The sequence below is a fragment of the Paroedura picta genome, chromosome 7 (assembly GCF_049243985.1).
Source record: "Paroedura picta isolate Pp20150507F chromosome 7, Ppicta_v3.0, whole genome shotgun sequence".
NCBI classification, from domain to species: domain Eukaryota; kingdom Metazoa; phylum Chordata; class Lepidosauria; order Squamata; family Gekkonidae; genus Paroedura; species Paroedura picta.
The window spans coordinates 61,776,469-61,796,179 of record NC_135375.1 but is presented as its reverse complement, the minus strand read 5'-3'; the positions used below and the strand labels follow the sequence as shown (position 1 = coordinate 61,796,179).

At 42.9% G+C, this 19,711-nt stretch overlaps 1 long non-coding RNA gene across 1 annotated transcript; it reads left to right on the top strand.

Annotated features, from left to right (window-relative positions):
* The first annotated feature begins 285 nt into the window (after nucleotides 1-285).
* Nucleotides 286-8,446, top strand: LOC143841808 (uncharacterized). The gene is made up of 3 exons (XR_013232851.1): nucleotides 286-371; nucleotides 7,764-7,920; nucleotides 8,214-8,446. It is a non-coding gene; the product is annotated as an uncharacterized LOC143841808 (long non-coding RNA).
* Nucleotides 8,447-19,711: the final 11,265 nt, after the last annotated feature.

Genomic DNA, 19,711 nt, shown 5'->3' with positions numbered 1-19,711 from the left:
TTTCCTTCTCTTCTATATTTGGGTTATCCTTGAACAGATAAACATTAGCTACATATAAATATTACTGAATTTTAAAGGGAAGTATTAGGAGCATCCCTTGCCCAATTTTAGATCACCTATGAAAAACGTAACTGACTTCAACTTTAAGATAATAAGCCAACTATGATGGACTGTCAATGGTTAATGCCTCATAAATTTGAGAGCCTTTGAATGACAGGTTGTTGAAACAGAATTCTGTGGAGATCATCAGTTAAGAAATGACAGTTAGGTACTGACAGTTGAAGAAGAGACAGTTTAACATTGACTGCAGGCTGGGAAAGTGTCAGAAAGAATGGTAGATCAATGAGGATCCCCATTCAAGCTACATTTAGGTAAGTGAAGTAATCCCTGCCCAATGGAAATGGAAATAGCTCTAAAATGAAAAATGATCAGTGGTTTGTGTAGAGAAGAAATTTGGGGACTTTGTTGTATGTCCTTACTTTTAGAACAAGAAGGGTCAGTGAAACTCAGAAATCTCTGCTTGAAAGTTAAAGCAGAAACTCAAAAGAAAGCCCATCTCCTCAGAGTTTCAAAGACCTTGTAGAAAAGCAGAAACACTCACTACTTGACAACAAATTATCTGGAGTTAGTCATGCGTTCAAGCCATACATCCTACCCCTGATTCCCGTTCCTGATATTTTCTCCTCTAAGTTTAATAATATATGCTATTTTAAACTTCCAAAAGCCTCACATGAGCCATTTTAGAAATAGAAGATAAGGTGTTTTATGTCTCTTCCATCAATTCTCTGGGTTTGGCCAGCATTAAAATCACCAGTAAGCATTATAAAACTGAAAGTTGTACATTGGGAATGATGCACAGCCTACCTGATTGGCCTTCCAGGGCTCACTCAAACACAGAGGACCAATCAGGTACGGGATGTCCTGTCCCCCAACTGCCTCCTACTCCACCCACTTCCAGAAGAGCCAGCAGCTGTGCTGGCCCATTCCCCCCCCCCCCAGGAAAGCTGGCCGAGCAGGGTAGCTGGGAGGGAGGGAGGGAGAAAGAGGCTGAGATATAGGCCAGCCCCAGGGAAGCCAGTGTTGCCTCTAAGGCCACCTGCTGGTCCAAGATCCTAGGGATGTAGGCAGGAGGCCAGGAAATGGCTGCCCACCAGCAGGATGGGGCCCACAGTGTCATGAAGAGGCTTGGAGCTGCCCACTCAACTTTGGAAGGCCCTGCAAAAGCCCTCCACCAGCCCAACCCAGCCCCCTTACTGGGAAGGCCCCCAGAATGCCCACCCCCTGGCCCAACTGGCTCACATTGGTATGCCCATCTGGGTCTGCGAAAAGCCTGGAAGGCCTCAGAAATGCCTCTTCCTGACCTGCCACCCAAGCCAAGAGATGATGTGAAATATGCAAGGAAGACTGCACTACCCTAAAGAGGCATGTACAGCCATTCTGTGCCCCACCATGCTGCCAACCAAGTAGCGGTGGGGTATGTGAGACCCAGGAAAGGCTATGCACAGCCCCAAAGAGGCCAGCACAGCTGTTCTGCAGCTCACCATGTTCCCACTTGATTGGGGGCATGGTGTACAACAGTGATCCCCAACCTGCGGGCTGCGGCCCGGTGCCAGGCCACGAAGGCCATGGCGCCAGGCCGCGGTTCCCTCTCCCCGCCCCCCCCACAGTAAAAAACTTCCCAGGCCGCAAGCTTGCGGCCCGGAAACTTCTTACTGCGGGAGGGGGGAGAGGGAATCAGGGCCGCACCCGCGCATTGTGCATGAACAGCCAGGCCGCGCATGCTCACATGCACCATGTGCGGCCAAAATCACGCATGCGTGAAAGTGCCATGCATGCGTGATTTTGGCTGCACATGGCGCATGCGTGCATTTGCAGCCCGGCTGCACATGCATGATGCGCGGGCAGGGCAGTTGCCCTGCCGGTCCCCAGCCTAAAAAAGGTTGGGGACCACTGGTGTACAATACCGTAAAAATGCTTCATATGGCCACAAGAGGCCCACAAAACTGATCTGCACCATCCATGCTCCCACCCAAGTGAAGGTGGGGCGTGCAAGACCTAGGAAAGGAAGTGCAAGCCCCAGGAAAGAGGCCAACCCAGCTGGTCTGTGCCCCCTCATGCTCCCAAGTGGGGAGAACGTGGAGAGAGTTCCTTTATCTCCTTTCATTCCTTATTTACTCCCTCCCTCTCTATCTTTCTGACTAATTTCTTTCTTTTTTTTCTTTCATTTTCCATCCCTCCCTTTTCTTGTCTAACTTCCATTCCTTCTGCGTTTTTCTTCCTCCTTCCCTCCCTCCCTCCCTATTTTTTCTTTTTTCTTTTTTCTTCCTTTCTATACTTCCCTTTTCCCCCTTCTGTTTTTCATTTCTAACTTTATTTCTGCCTTTTACTCTTTTTAGAACTTCCTCCCTTCCTCATGTCTAATTTCTTCCTTTCTTCCTTTCTGCCTGCCTGCAAGCCTGCATCCTAGCACCTGGTGTATTCCTGGGTGTGCTGGGCTTTGCCCCTAGTATATAATAGTGTCAGGGTGGGACAGCTTTAGACAAACTGATATGAAGAAAATAGATATAGGGGCTGCTCAGCAAAGAAAGAAGAAACAAAGGGAAGGTCCTGTTTATAAGGGAGAGAAGTGGATGTGATCACCATTCCATCCTTACAATGCTGAGTTTTCAAGATTTGTATGCAGCTCCATTGGATCCCTAAACTACTTTTATATTGATCTCATGCTTTCTGTTTACTTGAGAGAGATACTTCTTAAGGCTCCATTTATTCAATGCTTGTATAAGTACTATAGCTTCTAATCTACTCCTAAAGGGGAACCTAAGCAGAATCACATGAAAAGAATATTGAAGCTGGCAACTTCATCAATTTGTTTTTGAAAAGTGGACTCTATGGATTTATATGCTGCTGAGGTCTGTCCCTTTCCCCAGCCTCATCTTCCCCAGGCTCCACCCCAAAATTTTCATGGATTTTCCAGTGGGTAGTTGGCAACACTAAGGAAGGATCACTTGCTGCTTGTTTGTTCTATATAAGCAGTCACAGCACTAGGAATGTAACAAGTCATCATAACCTAATGTACTTCACAGAGTGTTGTCATGATAAAAGGGGCAGATAATAATTTATAGGGCTTTGAATTCATTTGAAGAAGGGAAAATAAAAATAGTGCAAATATTTGATCTCTGAAAAAGGAATTTTAAATAAATTAATGTTCATAATGATGGGGCAGTTATGAGCCAATTGCTGTCTCTTGTTACAATTGCCATAATTAGTCAATAGAGGCTGCTGACAGCTTCAAATGATGACCTTACTTTGCACTGTTTTCCTGCTGAAAGGCATAGGGAAAAGGTTACAGTTAACCCTACCAGGCATTTGAAGAGTCCTGCTCCATTTTCCTTATGACTCACCCATTTCCTTTTGAAAAATCCTAATTTATTAGAGATCAAGCTCACCCATGGCTCAGTTTGATCCACAGCCCATGCACACACCCATTAGAGTCAAGGGGTAGAGCCCAGTCACTTAATTTGTTTACAAGTTCTACCAAGTGATATGTCCATGTATAACAACAAAGCAAAACAAATAAATCAAGTACAATATTTTGGGCTACATGTTCAAAGCAATAACTAAAATAGCATCACACTGCAACAGGTAAGATGACTGATTTGCATGTTCACTCACACATATAACTCTTGTAGCAGCTTGTTAAGGATTTAATGTTAAGAGTTTAGAACAGGGATGGGCAAAAGGTCACTCAGAAGTGGCAAGTCACTCTCCAAGCAAGTAGTTCTATGCCCCCTGTGCTGCTGCAATCATTTTTGTATTTTTCCCATTAAAGCTTCTACAGCAGTTTCTCTCCTCTTTCTATGTGTGAAGGTTGGGTTATCAATAGAGCAGAAGCAGAGTGTCCTGGCTTAATGTATAAAATGGGTCCCTTTTCATAACATGGAAGTAAATAATATCCTAAAAGAGGCAGTACTTTTTTCTCTCCAGGTGAATTTGCAACACTGTGTGAAAAAGAAAGAAGCAAATGGACATGTTTTTGCTCTGAATGGAAACCTGACAATACTCTATCTCCTCCTACTTCCTATACATGCTCTGAAAAGGAAATGAGCATGTTATTGACTCCCCCCCCCCATCCCATCAAAGCAGTTTCCACCTTCCAGGGAAACCTTTGAAATTGCAATCAGCAAGTAATTTTATGAATAGATTCAAATGAGTAGCCGTGTTGGTCTGAAGTAGCACAATCATAGTCTGACAAAGGGTGCTTGCACTCGAAAGCTCACGCCTTGATTTGGTCTTAAAAGTGTTACTGGACTCTAACTTTATGAAGTTAGCTTTGAAGGGCTGTTAAGCTATTTAGCAGCTGAGCTGTACCTGTGTGCTCACTAGTGGCTTCCTGTGGTCATTGGAGAGGTTGCAGGCAATTCTGAGTCCTGTAATCTAGGGATTGCTTTGTTTAAGATGGGCTCCTGCCCACTTCCTCTTTCTTCAGGCAGAGCAGATCTGTGTGTGCTTTGCCCAAGAAAGGAAGAGTAACCTTTTAAGCTCTCTGCCCTCTCTATCTGCTGATGTGTGGGATGTAGTCAGCTTGCAACACAGCCAAAGAGGCTTGTAATATGCTGCTTTTCTAACTGCTCTTTAAGCTTCTGTACTCTGCTTCAGTAAGAAGTTATAAGTAATCCTTATCCATTGTACAGCCGCCCGGATTCCCCCCCGGATCCATTTGCCAGATGTTTGGAAGCCGTAGCTGGATGGCTCAAGCAGAGTCATCTGAAACTCAACCCTGCCCTGTGGTTTGGGGAAAAGGGATCAGATCAGGAAGCGCAATTACCCACCTTGGCCGGAACACAACTGACCATTGCACCCCAGGCAAGGAATTTGGGGGTGACCTTGGATGCCTCGTTAACACTGGAGGCCCAGGTCAAGAAAGTAGCGGGCCTGGCTTTTCTCCATTTCTGTCAGGCCCAGCTACTAGCGCCCTACCTGTCTCCTGACCACCTAGCCACTGTGATCCATGCGACGGTTACCTCCAGAATAGATTTCTGTAACTCGCTCTACACGGGCCTACCCCTGCACCTGATCCGGAAATTATAGCTGGTACAAAATGTGGCTGCTCGGGTCCTCACAGGAACAGCTTGGAGGGCCCATGTCCAGCCTGTGCTGAGGCAGCTGCATTGGCTACCGATTGCTAGCTGGATCAAGTTCAAAGTTTTGGTTTTAACCTTTAAGGCCCTCCGCGGTCTGAGACCCACATACTTGAGGGACCGCCTGACGCCTTATGCTCCCCACCAGGCGTTATGCTCAGCGGGGACTAATTTATTGGTGGTTCCTGGCCCCCGGGAGGCGCGTCTGGCCTCGACCAGGGCCAGGGCCTTTTTGGTCCTGGCCCCCGCCTGGTGGAATGAGCTCCCGGAGGAGCTGCGGGCCCGGTGGGATTTGCCATCCTTCCGCAGGGCCTGCAAAATGGAGCTCTTCCGCCAGGCCTATGGTTGAGGCCAGCGCCCCCCCTTTTTAGATTGGGCCCCCCCTTTACATCTACATCAGCAGTGACCCCTGGTTTTTCGGATAGTTCCGCCGCCATCAGGTAGGGTGGGTCAGGTGGGTTGGGGATTGTTTTAAGTGTTTTATGTACTAGGGGTTTTATGGGGGTTCTACATGTTGTTACCCGCCGCGAGCCTCAGGGGAGCGGCAGGCTAGAAATCTACTACTACTACTACTACTACTACTACTAATAATAATAATAATAATAATAATAATAATATAATTGTTGTATATATATATTTCTGAAACAGCCTAAGGGGGTGGGACGTGTCCGACTGTCCAAGTTGGAATAGGGCCAATCACAGTGCAGCCAGCTTTGTCCTGATTGGTCCTGCCCCTGTGGCTCCCACCCTCCATCCCTGGACTCTAGCTTCTTTGCTCTCAAGATCTCAGATGCCTCAGTGCCTGGAGCCAGCAGCAGGTAAGGGGAGAGTGCCCTGGGCAAAGGGTCGTGGTGGAGGGCTTGCTAACAAGGGCCTTGTGGCCTACTAGGGCCTGCTGATGAGAGCCTCCCAGCCTGCTGACTGCCTGATAGGAGCTCTGTCTTGGGCCTGCTAACAAGCTGCCCAGCCCTCGCCTGTCCCACTTGATTTGGCTGCGAGGTGCAACCCAAAGCCACCTTAAGCTGCCTGGCCAGGGGCCAGGGGAGGGGACCATTTCAGGGCCCGTTCTTAGGAAAGGGTTTTGAAGCTAGTATGATATAATTTTGCAAATGATTTTGCCCCAAAAGAAAACCTATGCAAAGCAACTTATTAATCAACCGCCCAGAGCTGTAAAGAATGGGCAGTATAAAAATCCAAATAAATAAATCCAAATAAATAAATAAGAAAGGAAGCCAAAACATAGAGCAAGTAAAATCATAGAACAAATAACCCAAACTAGGCTTGCCAACTCCAGATTGAGAAATTCCTTGAGATTTAGGGAGTGTAGTCAAGGGAAGATGGGTTTCGAGGAGAGACCTCTGTGGAATATAAAGCTATAGAATGCACCCTTCCTAAAGAGCCAGTTTGGTGTAGTGGTTAGGACTGCAGTCTTCTAATCTGGCATGCTGGGTTTGATTCTGCACTCCCCCACATGCAGCCAGCTCGCCACAGCACTGATAAAACTGTTCTGACCGAGCAGTGATATCCAAGTTTTTATCCCGGACAGAGCCCGCCCTAATTCCTACCCACCAGCCCTTACTCTTTTATTTAATCTGCTCCTCAGGAACAGAATCAGATTCCAGTAGCAGCTTTAAGACCAACAAAGATTTATTCAAGGCGTGAGCTTTCGAGTGCAAGCACTCTTCCTCAGACTAAGAACTCTCTACATGACAGTGGGAATTAATTCTGTTAAATTAGTAAACTGTGGCACACATCCAAATACAGCCATATGATAATTCTTTACCAAGGAAATGATTACAAACTTCTAAATGGCCAGTCAGTTATTAGAAATTGGTCTCAGTTCTATATTGGGAACTGAGATTACTTTCTCTTGTCTCTTGTATATGAAGAAGTGCTGCTTGCTTTGCTGCGTGATCTTTTACCTACAATAAAATATAGAACTGGTACCAGGCTGAGTGGGTAAGAGGGAGGGGGGAAATAGAGAGAGTCCTTCATAAAGGCTCAAACCATTGCCCAGGCTTTATTTATTTACCCATGTATTTCTTTATATCCCATTTTTCTTCCGCATGAGAACCCTTCATTTTATCCTCATAACAACCTTGGGTATCCCCAATCCTAGTCTAAACTATAATTGCTATACCACACTGGCAAAGAAAAGTAGGGATTCTAAGCCTCATCCCAATTCCCCTTTTCCCACAGCTGCTTCCAGGAGCAGGAGAAAAATTCAAAAGAAATATAAGTCCTCATCTACTTCATACATCTCTAGAAATAAGTATTCAGTTGCCATCAGTCAAGGGGCATCCTAATAGATCTCTTCTCACACTGTCCCATAATCTTACCCACATTCCCGTTGACTGCTTCTCATGTTCTCTGGCCTTCACCTACTTATAGGATGTTCTTACCATAAAGTTCCTGAAATTCCTAGAGCTACCCTAAAGGGAAAAGTGTAGCTCTAGGAATCACTGGGAATTTTATGGTAAAAACTTCTGGTTTTACCATAAAGTTTGCTATAATTCTTAGAGCTAACCTTTCACTTACAAACAGATCTAGGAATCAGCAGGATCTCTATGGTAAATATTTCCTATAAGTGAATAACGTCCTATTTTACTTTTTTTTCCTTTCCAGGATTCTACACTACCCTCCTGCCAATTGCAAAATACTGCCTGGCAAACCTACTGAACAATGCAATGAAGCTTGGCCCATCTATGCCAGACCTTTGCAGTTTCCTGAACCACCAAAAAAAAAGATGCACTCTTCTCCATTCTAGTATTGATGCTTGCTGGTAAGCTCATAATGATGACCCTGCAAGTTCAGCCACTGAGCTTTCTGAGCCAGGTCCAAAGTGCCTGAAAATTCAAGTCTGGTTTTCCAATTTCCATCAAACCTATCAGGCTGCTACAGCTACTTCTTTCCTTTTTCAACTATATGCTAGCTGTGATGATGAGATCACTGGTAGTAACCATATGAGAGTAGCCTGCATGTTACTACATTTTAAGCATTTTGCCAGAATTAAATACCACTGCCAGAGGATTAAAAACAATACATTTTAAATTGTGAACTGTTTTGCTTTTACAGATATTACAAATACTCAAGGGAACAAGAAAGAAAATGATAAAAGTATGCCAGTTCAGAGCAAAATGTATTTTATTCTCCTGGTGCTTTAGAATATTTGAAGACATGGTAATGTATAGTAGAAGACAAATTAAAAGAAAGTATTCATTGTATAGTATGCTTGCTTGCATATAAAATGGATTTAATGACAAATATGTTTTTTTAACTTAAACAAAACACAAAATTTCTAAAATAAACTTGCTTGCAAAACAATCCTGTGAATATTTATTCAGCAAAACACTCCACTGAATTCAACAAGAAAAGCATGTCAAAGTACTGCAGATATAAGACATAAGAGAAAGTCTTACAGAATTAAAATATATTGGCAAGCTCAGGCTGTCATCCTAAAAACCAGTTTGCTTGGAGTACGCCCCACTGAATAAAATAGAACTTAATTAGACATTGTTAGAATTGCTCCAATTGACCGATTATGCACAGGCTGGTAAACGCGGGCTGGTGCCTGCATGCCAGCAGGGCTAATTACTGCTTACACATGATGTCGGCACTGTCCAGGCCCCCTCCTAGCCATGGCCTATGTTAGGGCCCCTGATGACCAACAGCAAGGGAATGTAGATTCTTCCATGTTCCCTGTCTTGCCGTGGTGGCCATCAGAGGCTCAGCTGGAGCAGACCCAGGGCAAGGACATGAAATGCCCTGATCGGCTTTGAGGTGCTATGGAGACCCACAGGGCGTTTGTACACACACACACCACCATTGTGCAGTGGGACCCTCATGTCCCTTGCCTTTTCTGTTGCCGCCGCAAGGTACAGCAGACCCTTCCTGATCTGGAGTTGTGCATGTGCATGCACAACTCTGGGGAAGACCATGTGCTCTTGGGAATTCCATCCCCCGTGCATACAATGCCCCACCACTAGGAATCGGCAATGGCCCAATGTGGCTGCTGCCGCACATAATCAGACATGGAGAACTATTCTAAACAGGTCTATTCAGAATCTTATTCAATGCTATTGAAGGGGGCTTACTCCTAGGAAAGTGTTTTCAGCTATAATAAGTGAGTGTGCTCAAAATGAGTCCAATTTAAAGCTGCTTGAATAGCAATCTCAGGTCAACTGGCACCCATCTGGATTCCAAAAGTACCCAAACCAATAACTGATGCTACTGAAAATGTTACTTCTTGTATCCATGGTGATTTTTTTCCAATTCAGTGATAAAATATATGACTGAAGACTGATGCTAGAAAATCTAGGTTGGAATAAGAATGGGTGACAGATACCACCATTAACGGTATTAGTGTTTTGTCCCACACATAAAAATATATTATAAAATAGAGATAGGTGATCAGCATTTTATTTACTTCTTACAGAATCTGATATTGTAAAATCCACATTTTTTTTCAGATCAGCCTCTGTTCAATAGCTTTGACATTCTTTAATACCTGATCTATCAAATGTTTACCCCAGCTTTCCTCCACAGTCTAGGTTTGCATACATGGTTTTCTTCTCAATATTCTTTCAACAAACCTCTGTGGTAAGTTAGAATGACAGTGAGTGATTGGTAGAGCATTTTCCTGCTCCCAGTGGGGAATTGCTTGCTTTGAGCCCCAGACCCCCCCCCCCCCCGATTGCCACATGGCTGGCTTGCAGGAGAAATCTAAGATCCCCCCCCACATACACACACACACATCATTGTCACATTGACAACGTTCTGCCATTTCTGGAATGATCCCATAAGTGACATCATTGTTGTTGCTGTTGTTAGATGCGAAGTCGTGTCCGACCCATCGCAAACCCATGGACAATCATTACATAGGTACAATGGTGTACAGACACCCCTCCCCCCATGTCCCTGTCTTCAAGTCTCCTAGGAGGTGTCATCCAGTAGCTGGCAATTCTAGTGTTTAGCCTGATTGCCTAAGACATTTTATAGCTGAGTCATGGTCTGAATGCTGACATTTTAACCACTATATCCTTAGGTTTTCAACAACCTAAACACCAATAAAATAGGAATTATCATACATGTCACTCCTGTACAAATTTGTCACAAGGTGAATAAAGTACCAACAAACTGTACTTGCGTTGGGCTGGCTCCTGAGACTGGAGATTTCTGAAGTAAAAGCAATGTTTACAAACATGGTTATGGAGGTTATAGATTTACAATTTTGATGTGGGTAAGTATTATGCTTAGCTTGTGGTGAATAGACATAGGTCAAGGAAGATGCACAGATAGGGGTGAGAGGCAAACATGCTCAATTACAAACCTTTGGGGCAAGCACATTTCCCAAACAACTCCTATGAATGGTAGAGTATTCTAATTCTTCTCCTTCATAAAATGCTAGTAATCAAGCCCGCTGTACTAAAAATAACGCGGGCGCTAGGCCAGGGAGCCCCCGGCAGTTGCGCGTAGCGCGGCTGCTGGGGGCTCCGTGGCCGGCGGCGAGAGGCGCGGGCGGTTTTAAGATGTTTCATCATTCTCTAACTTCAAATTGAACCCCCCCAAAAGTTTCCCCCCTCAAATAATATATACTTTCAATGGCAAACCACTTTGCTTTTGACTTTCCTTGAAAGCTCCTTGTTGGGGTAATGGAAAGTCAGTCATGACTTTATGGCACAGCATTCAAACGTATCTGCTTCTTCTGTCTAAGAAAAGGGAATTTCTTGTGGAATATTGACATACTTCATTGTCTTTGGGGCATTTTGTTTCCTAAACATCTCTAAATTATACACAATAATTGCTTGACATATATATAGTGTTGTGTTTTTAGACTTGAGCTGATCTTCAGTATGAACTTTCAAGGCTAGTTTCCTTTCTGTGACAAAGATCAAACCTAAAGAGAAACCAGCTGAAAACAAATGTCTTACGCAGATCTGCTACTCGTCACACAGTCAGCCAGGGACTATGGAGTAGCAACAGTTTCTGATTGCTGCTAGGTGGAGAACAGGCGTGGGTGATGGAAACTTCTTTAAACACCCTAATTCTTTTTAAAGCTGTAATACTTTTGCTGAAAGCTAGGAAAGCAAAGGTGTTACCAAAAAACATTTGGGAGGCACCTACTAATTCTTGTATCCTTCCTGGGATAAAATATTGACTGTGGAACAATTGTTATCTGCTGTATAAATATAAATTTTAAAACCCCTGTAATTTGTATGGTTAATTCCATTGGGATCAATCTGTTTTGATTTCCTTTTTGTCCATTTTCTGTAGAAAACACTTGTTTCATCTTCAGATTGTATAAATCCTTTGTTAAGTCTTACACATAAAGCATTCTAATTCTAACCTGACCTTTAGGTGAACAGAGCCAGATTTCCCCCTTTGCCTTTCAAATCCTTGGAGTGCAGTCCTTCATGTCTATTTTACACTGAGGGAGAGTATGATGCACAGCCACCTGCCTCCAAAGTCTACATTTTTAGTCCAAGCTGAAAAGCCATTGTCTTTTCTGTACTAGAGACTTTTCTGATTAATCCCAGTTTGCTGCTCAGGATGACAGCAGTTCTCATGAATCATAATTAGCACTGGCAAAGAATACAGCCATAGCATGCTTGGTACTTGGATTTAGAAGCTACACAAGATCAACAGCCATTTTATTACACAAAAAGAAAGATAAAAAGAGAGAGTTTGCTAACTAACTGACACTTACTACTATTACTAGTATAACTGGGGACCTACAAGACTTATGGAGGGAATCCCATCCTTCCATATACGTGTCACTGGGTTAACGATTTTCCAGGCAGCTTACCTGCCAGTAGCACAGTCACTGCTGCTTTCTCTTTTCCCTTGCTGCCCACCCATCTGGCACACCTACCTACTCACTAGCTCTTGGGGTTGGAGCACAATATTAGTAGGTCCTTACTTTTTTACCCAACCGCCTGTAGTACCACTCCTCTGAAGTTTATGTTGTGCGGAACAGTGGACTCCGACACCTCCATCCAGCATGCCTATACCATCCATCCAAATGTCTGTTGTTATCCTTGCTGCTTAGTTATGGGGAAGTGGTGGCTTCTAGTCTCCCTCCACTGTCTGACTGCTGCTCTGTTACCTCAGTGGTGAAGTGAGCAGCAACAACTTTTGCTCCTCTCACATTCTTCCATGGCTGGCTAAACCAGCAGGAGGGGCAGTTGTGGCTCCTGCATCTCTTTACCTAACAACCCATAGTACCACCACCAGAGGAAATGCAGGGGTAGGCTGTATCATGGCATGTGGACTTGCCCAGTTCCTATTCCTGTCTTTGCTGCATGTAAGGTTCCTTTTATACACTTGCAAAGATAACACATTTCTTTGGGTTTTTACCCCTTCAATTTGTTTTTTACTTCTTCAGATTTTATTTCAAACCTGAGTCCTCCTCCCCCAAGTTTTTTTAAACATCTCCTTTCTCTTTACATGATCCCAACTTTCCAATTTAAATATTTGCAGATGAGAGCATGTTAAGAATTAATTATATACTGATGATGGTAGTAAATTAAGCATATCAAGTAGAGACACCAAAGGGTTGCCTGCTGCGAAGACACATGGACCAGGCGTGGTGCCATGTCCCGGGAACCACCAACTCCACTGAACTGCCTCCAGAACTGCTACCCTACTCTGTCATGTCAGAAGAAGCAAGCACATCCCTTCAGATGATGGTCACTGAAAATGCACAGCCAGCGACTGCAGCCCCAGCAATAGCACCCTGCACCGTGCTTATATAGTCCATCATCCCCACTTCACCGGCCCTGTCTGTGGCCTCCAAGCTCTGCTGATCTACAGGGGTTCGCATGGCTCCCTGGTACCTGCAGGATTTTGTGCATCACCTGCTGAGTGACTTCTTAAAAGGATAGGGTTTGGGGTATGTGGACATATGGGTAAGGATCGAGCACTTGGTCCACGGTAGGATTGGTCACTGTGACAGCAAATCAGTTTAAATTAATCAAGAGGCCTGTGCCAATGGCTTGCCACCCTGTCCAGCCCCATTGTTTTCTTTACTTGGCTTTACTTGCTCCTGGTAGCCCATCAGGGAGCAGAACACTAGATTTTTTTTCCTATTGTTAAATGGCCACATCACTTCTCTTGTATTAATAGTCAGTTTCCCCTACTATGTTTGCTTTGTCAGGGGAAAGGATAGCATCCAACTCACTTCCCATTTTATTGGGGGGAAATCCGATGACTTTCTGTATATCTTTTGTTTCCTGTATGCAGCCCTAGAGCTGTGAATGATGAAAATGGCTTAAACACCTTTGGTTCAGTAGCCATGTAAGAACTGTATCTACAATTTCTAACAAGTCTTCTTTTAGAAATGAATAAGGAAGATCAAACTGCTGCACTGAGAAGTCTCAGAACCTTCTCAGGCTGGTTTTCAATGCTGACACTTCGCTTCTTCTTTCAGGAAGCATCATTATGTTAGCTTTTATTGTTCCTTTGTGGCACCAGGTCCAGAAGCAGCAGATGTGGAGGGAGCAGCAACCGTTTAACTACTAGACTTTTTGATTGATGGCCCCAAACCAACCAAGCTAGAGGAAAAGGTACCAGGGTAGAGGCTGATGATGAGCCTTCTGATTTCCAGAGGCTATCAGTTAAAGAGAAGAATGGAAAACATAGAAAGGTTCTACATTAGACTTCTGCTAAGCCATTCTAAGAAATATATCCATTAAGGGGAAAGTAGACCTGATCATGGTTATGCTGTAACAATCCAATCATTGTCTCTAGTCCTAAGGACTGGCACATTCCATACAATCTGGGTTTAGACTTAACAGGAAACCTTGGTTTACTTTATGAAACTAGGTGTAAACTGCATGGAGCTTTTATTCCAATCCCAGGTCGATTCAGTCCCTGCCGTCTACACAGAAAGTGATTTTCGTTTTGATTTGGGGCAATTTAAATTTTCTTTCTGCAGCAAGGAGGATTGATCCGGAGTGACCCTACCTTTATTGTGCAATATCTTAGAGTGCTTTTAATGCTCAGTATTTATAAAATCCGGATTGAGAAAGAAGGCTGTTTTGAATCTGGGCTTTGCTGCATGATAGAAAATCCCTGATTCGCCAAACCTGGTCATGTGACAAGCTTGCCTTAAAGGAGAAGCCCCTAATTTCTCTCAACTTTTGTCGGTCTTGTATTTTCCCCCCCTTTTCTGACTTCTTTGATCCTCTCACCCCCCTCCAAGAAAAGAAAGAAGCTCCTTGCTTGGCTCCTCTCCCCCCCCCCCCCGCCTTCAAGAACAGAAAGAAAGAAGCTTGGCTCCCCCCCCCTTCTGAACTACCCTAACCACGTGCAGAACACTTTCCTGTTTCAATGGGGAGTGGGGAAAGAGGAAGACCCGAGTTCACATTGATCTGAATTCAACAGGATTGACAATGGAATAAAAAAAGTAAGCGCAGACTCTGCCTAGGGCTCAGTTTTCAGGCAACTAGTCAAACCCTGCTTTACTCTGACGATTAATGATTTCTCTTGAAACTCCCTGACTGGCCTGCATTGTGAAGAGAACAATACTAGTGACCAAGCCATGATGTCTACATTTATATCACAAATGAATGAATGAATACTACCTATGTTTCCAAGACTGGATAACTTCTGTTAGGTGATAGGTTCTGATTCTGGCTTGAGCACGCTAAGTAACCACAGTTAGTTCAACTATGACCTATTATGCATGGGTATTTCCCCTTGCTTTGACTGTGCATGTCTGTCAGGTTTTCTTTGTCATTCAATGTTCATTCTGAATAAAACAGTCTTCAGCTGCCTCCTAAAGAATGAGGGGATCAGGCACACTTCCCTGAGGAGGTTGTTCCATAACGGTGGAGGTGTCACTGAAAATGCACTCTTTTATGTCCTTACCAAGGAATTTCTTTGGTTGATGGGACAGACAAGAGAACCTCTTCCTATGGTCTTCTTAATTGGACAGGAACATATGGGAGAATGCACCACTTCAGATATACCACTACCAAGCCATCTAGGACTTTGAAAGACAAAAAACAAACAAAACTTGCATTAGTTTTGTGTGTGGATCGGAAGCCAGTGTTTTTGCTGTAATATTGTTGTTCCACTATCCTGATAACTGCCCCTGACAAACAGTTCAGCCACAGCATTCTGCATCCTCCAAACATTCTTTGAGAGTAGCCACAAACATTCCAAGTAACAATGGGTTACTCACAGAATTGATGTACCATTGAATTTTCAGTGATTTCTAGAGATACCCTTCCAGGAAGTGCATGAGGTTAATCCTGTACATGAGTATTAATCCTGAATAAAAAGATATATTTTGGCCTACTGCCTAAAAGATAGTAAAGGAGGCACTAGGTGAGCCATTAAAGGGAATGTATTCCAAAAACAAGGTGCCCTCAAAGAAATTTCCATTTCTAGTTGCCACCCATCACATCTATGAAGATGGAGACATGGAGAGCTGAGCTCATAAGGTAGGCTGGATAGTACATAATGATATCATCCTTCAGGATACTCTGTGTCTAAATTATTTAAGAACTTTGAATTATGCCCTGAAACAGATGAGTAGCCAGTAATGTAGTAAACCAATACCAACTGTATGTGGTGAGTCACAATACCTCTAGTCCTGTTTTATAAACCAAAATATGTGCCAATTCTTTCTAATTCTTTGGTTGCCTGCAAAACATTTGAGTTTTACATAGCTTTTCCCAAAGGTATCAGGTATTCTTTCACTCAATGCCTACACAATCATTTCTCTTTCACTTCTCTTGTGAACAGGATTCCCTAGAAAAGCATCATATAGTTCCTCCAGGACATAGTCAGTCACTGTAGTGGCTATAAAGCTTCAGCAAGATACAGATAAGCTATAAGTTTGATGGGGCCATTGGGATTATGTTAGGAAAACTAGTGTTATTCCTAGGCATTATGCAAAAGTTCATTATTGTAAGATCCTCATGTACTGTTTTTCGATATATATATCATTGAATCACAACTGTGATTTTTAAAAAAAGTAAATACTATCTTTTTCTTTCTCTAGCACCAATACTAAAATATTATTTTTATCCAAGAGAGAACTTTTCTACCTGAGGTATTTAATGTGCAACAGGAAGGCAATGATGGTTAATAACTATATCCCATTGCCTGCTAGTGACTCCAATTAACATTAATTGGTGTTAAATAGACATAGCTAAAAGAAAAAGCTTTAGTCATGGCGGAAAGTTTAATTCTGTTGCTCAGCTGTGTTTAAAATGAGACAAGTAATTTGGTTCCATTTTTCTAAAATGGAGAGCAATCATAGTAGTTGCTTTAAGAAAATGAAAACATGTTAATCATATTGTATGGTATTGTCTCTTTCTTGCCTTACCAAAGAATCGTTAGATATAAAGTTTGCTGAAATTACTGTCCAGTTAAATGAGCATTTAAAGAAATGATGTTTTATACAACGTGTATGCCAAATGTTAACAAGTCAATATAAGATTGGATGGCTTATTTTTTTAGATAAAAGTCTTCCACAAATATCTGCCTGCTTCTTATAATTTCTTTATGATGCTTTTTATTTGAATTTCAGGAACTTCCATAATATACCAGTCTGTAGTGTTGAAAACATTAAAGTTATTTAAATCACATAAGTGACAGATACACCAGTTTCATTAGTCCCAATAAACTTTCCCAAAATCAATGTAATTAAATTGGTTTAAAAGATCAAAATAATTAAGAAAAGATGGGACATGGATAAGCCTGTTGCCTATTCTTTATTGTATGGTTATGGTATAGAAATTAGCATTAGTAATCAATAGCAAAACAATATCAGTTATATTGGAGAGATTTTTTTACATAGGAATTATTTATATAATGAGCACATGATGATATGGATATCTTTGCAAGATTTATCACAAGTTCGAATTTAGTTGGAAAATATAACTTAAGGCTGGGAGAACATTCCAGGCAGATTGTAATAATGCCAGAACATCTGGAATAGAGTATGCATAATTACCAATGGATGTATTCATTCATTATTTATGATATTACTCTCCTGTCCTTTCCCTAAGACTTGGAGAGGATTATAGCACTTTTCACTAAAATTTCATTGATGAAAAAAAAAATTCGAGACAGAAATAAATCATTTATTATAATTTATGTTAATTTAGTCTTCCAGTCTATCAGGTGAAACTAACCTTTCTGAAACATTCCAAAACAACAACAAAAATGACAATGTCTTAACATTTTTTAAAATTATATTTTTCATACTATGAGGAAACATGTCCTGAGAGCGGCATTCAGATGACAATCTTTTTGAACAATTAAATGAAAAACCAAACATTCATTTGTGTTTCTCCAAGCATTGTTTAAAGTAGATAAAGTAGCCACATTTACCAGAAAATGTGTACATTATAGTATGCATAAATGAACATGCAATGAGAGTGGTAAGCACATATTAGATGTCACTGTCATTTCAGAATTACAAAGTAAAGCCTAACATGTGTAATTTTCAACCAATATTATTATATATTTCCCACTCAAAAGTGCCTGGTTGATAGGAATTTGAACTGTCCTTTATCCAATACTTTTCAAACTAGGATACTGAGGTCTCTAGGATGATTAACATTGGGCAGGAAACAGCTTATCTTCAGATAGCAGCCACCACAGAGAGTAATTAAAAGTGGCTTCTCCATTGGGGTTATTATGTGTCAGCCTATCAGCCCTTACTAAGAAATAAATTATGTTCAAATCAATAGAAATTTTCTCCAGTACTATGTACTATTTCCCGAGCTTTACAAAAATAATCAAAGGTTTAGTTTAGTCAAAATTGAGTTTCAAACCTAAGCATATGCTAAATAGGCAAATAAGACATTTTTTATTAGCCTTTTGTATTTTTTTTTTATCCCAACAACTATTCTTCTGCACATTGTGCATTGTATGTACCATTTCAGAAATAAAGGAATGTTGTGCTTGATTGCACAAATGAAATAGAACTATTATGAGTTCTGGAAAGTAATCAGCCAGGAAGATAGCGTACCTCTTACCACCCCAAGGCACTTTTAAGACATAGGAAACTTTCTTACTCCACATTAGAATTGAATATATTAAAAAGTCTATTAATTTCAAAGGTTTGAGAAAATGAGAGATCATTAGTTTCAAAGAGAACATATACTGAAATAGACTCATAGATAACCAGTACTCCAGAGGGATGGAGGAGGGAGGAGTGGCCAGTGAACGCAAAGGATCCTTTTTTTGATAATCTCTCCAATAATCCAGTCACTCACAAAACTTTTGGAGTAAAATGTCCACAGTTTTATTGACTACAGCTGTACAAAGCCAAGACACATCATGGGACAACTGGATCGTGGCACTGACTGACTTGCCTGCCACTTGGTATACCTGGCCCACCTGCTGGGGTGAGGGAAGAGAAATGTGGAACAGCAGGGTGTTGGATTCCACAAGGCCAATCACCGCTAAGTGGTCTTCCATGCCACCTGAGCATGAGGGTCACCAATTTGCAGCCCCCAAACTGAAAACTCTCATATCAAGATCCCTGGCATGCAGGCTGGTTTTCCTAAAATCAGCCTGGACCGATGCTGATATTACACCACATTGTGATCTCAAAATGAAACAAAACCATAACCCTTTTAACAAAGACTCCCCATGAACAAAAATGTCCCTGCACTCCAACCTCTATGTCAGACAACTGCCACAACCCTTCATGCATTCTTCCCAACTAATGCTTTAACACAGGGGTCATCAACCCCCGGTCAGTGGCCTGGTACCGGGCCGCAAAGGCCACGATACCAGGCCGCTGGCAGCCGCGCCTGCCTCCCCCCCACAGCGAGAAGGAAGGGAAGAGGTAGGTGTGGCTGCCGGCACACTGGCGACGCAAACGCACATGCGTGCAGTTGCCGCGCATGAGCATTGCACCCCCTGGTGGCGAAAATGCACATGTATGGCAATTGCGCGCATGCATGTTAGCGCCACCTGGTGGCAAAACGCGCATGTGCGGCAACTGCACGGGTGCATTTGCACGCGGCACCCTGGCCGTCAGCTCTCTCCTCACCCCCGGAGGCAGTCCCTGACCTCAGAAAGGGAGGGATAGGTGGGTAAACAAAGCCACGTGGCTAGTGAATGTTGGGGTGAAGGACTCCGCACTGCCTCTTAGCCTCAGCCTTCAGAGGGTTAGAAAGACAGACCAGGGCTGGTTCTGTACTTTGTTTTTTTCCAATGTTGATCTTGCTGAATTCAGATAGATTTGAAACTGGGTCTTCCTCCTTCCTATTCCCTGACTTGAAACAGAAAGCATTCTGCACTGGATTGAGGAAGCTCAGAGCAGGGAGGGAATGGTGGTTGTGAAGCTACTTGTTAATGTTTCTTTTCCTGAACAACCAAGGGGGGCTGGCATTAAAGGAGAGTGCTATATTTCTTGACTCTTGACTGCTGAGCCAGAGCAAGCTAGGGGAGGAGCCAAGTGCAGTACAAGGCTGTTTCTTTCTTTTTTTTCCTGAACGGGGGGGGGGGGGACAGCAGCAGCCTCACAGAGAACAAGGCAAATCTCTGCTGAGAGAAGTATGGGCTTCTGGAGCACAGTCACTTTAAAACAGGGCAAAAAT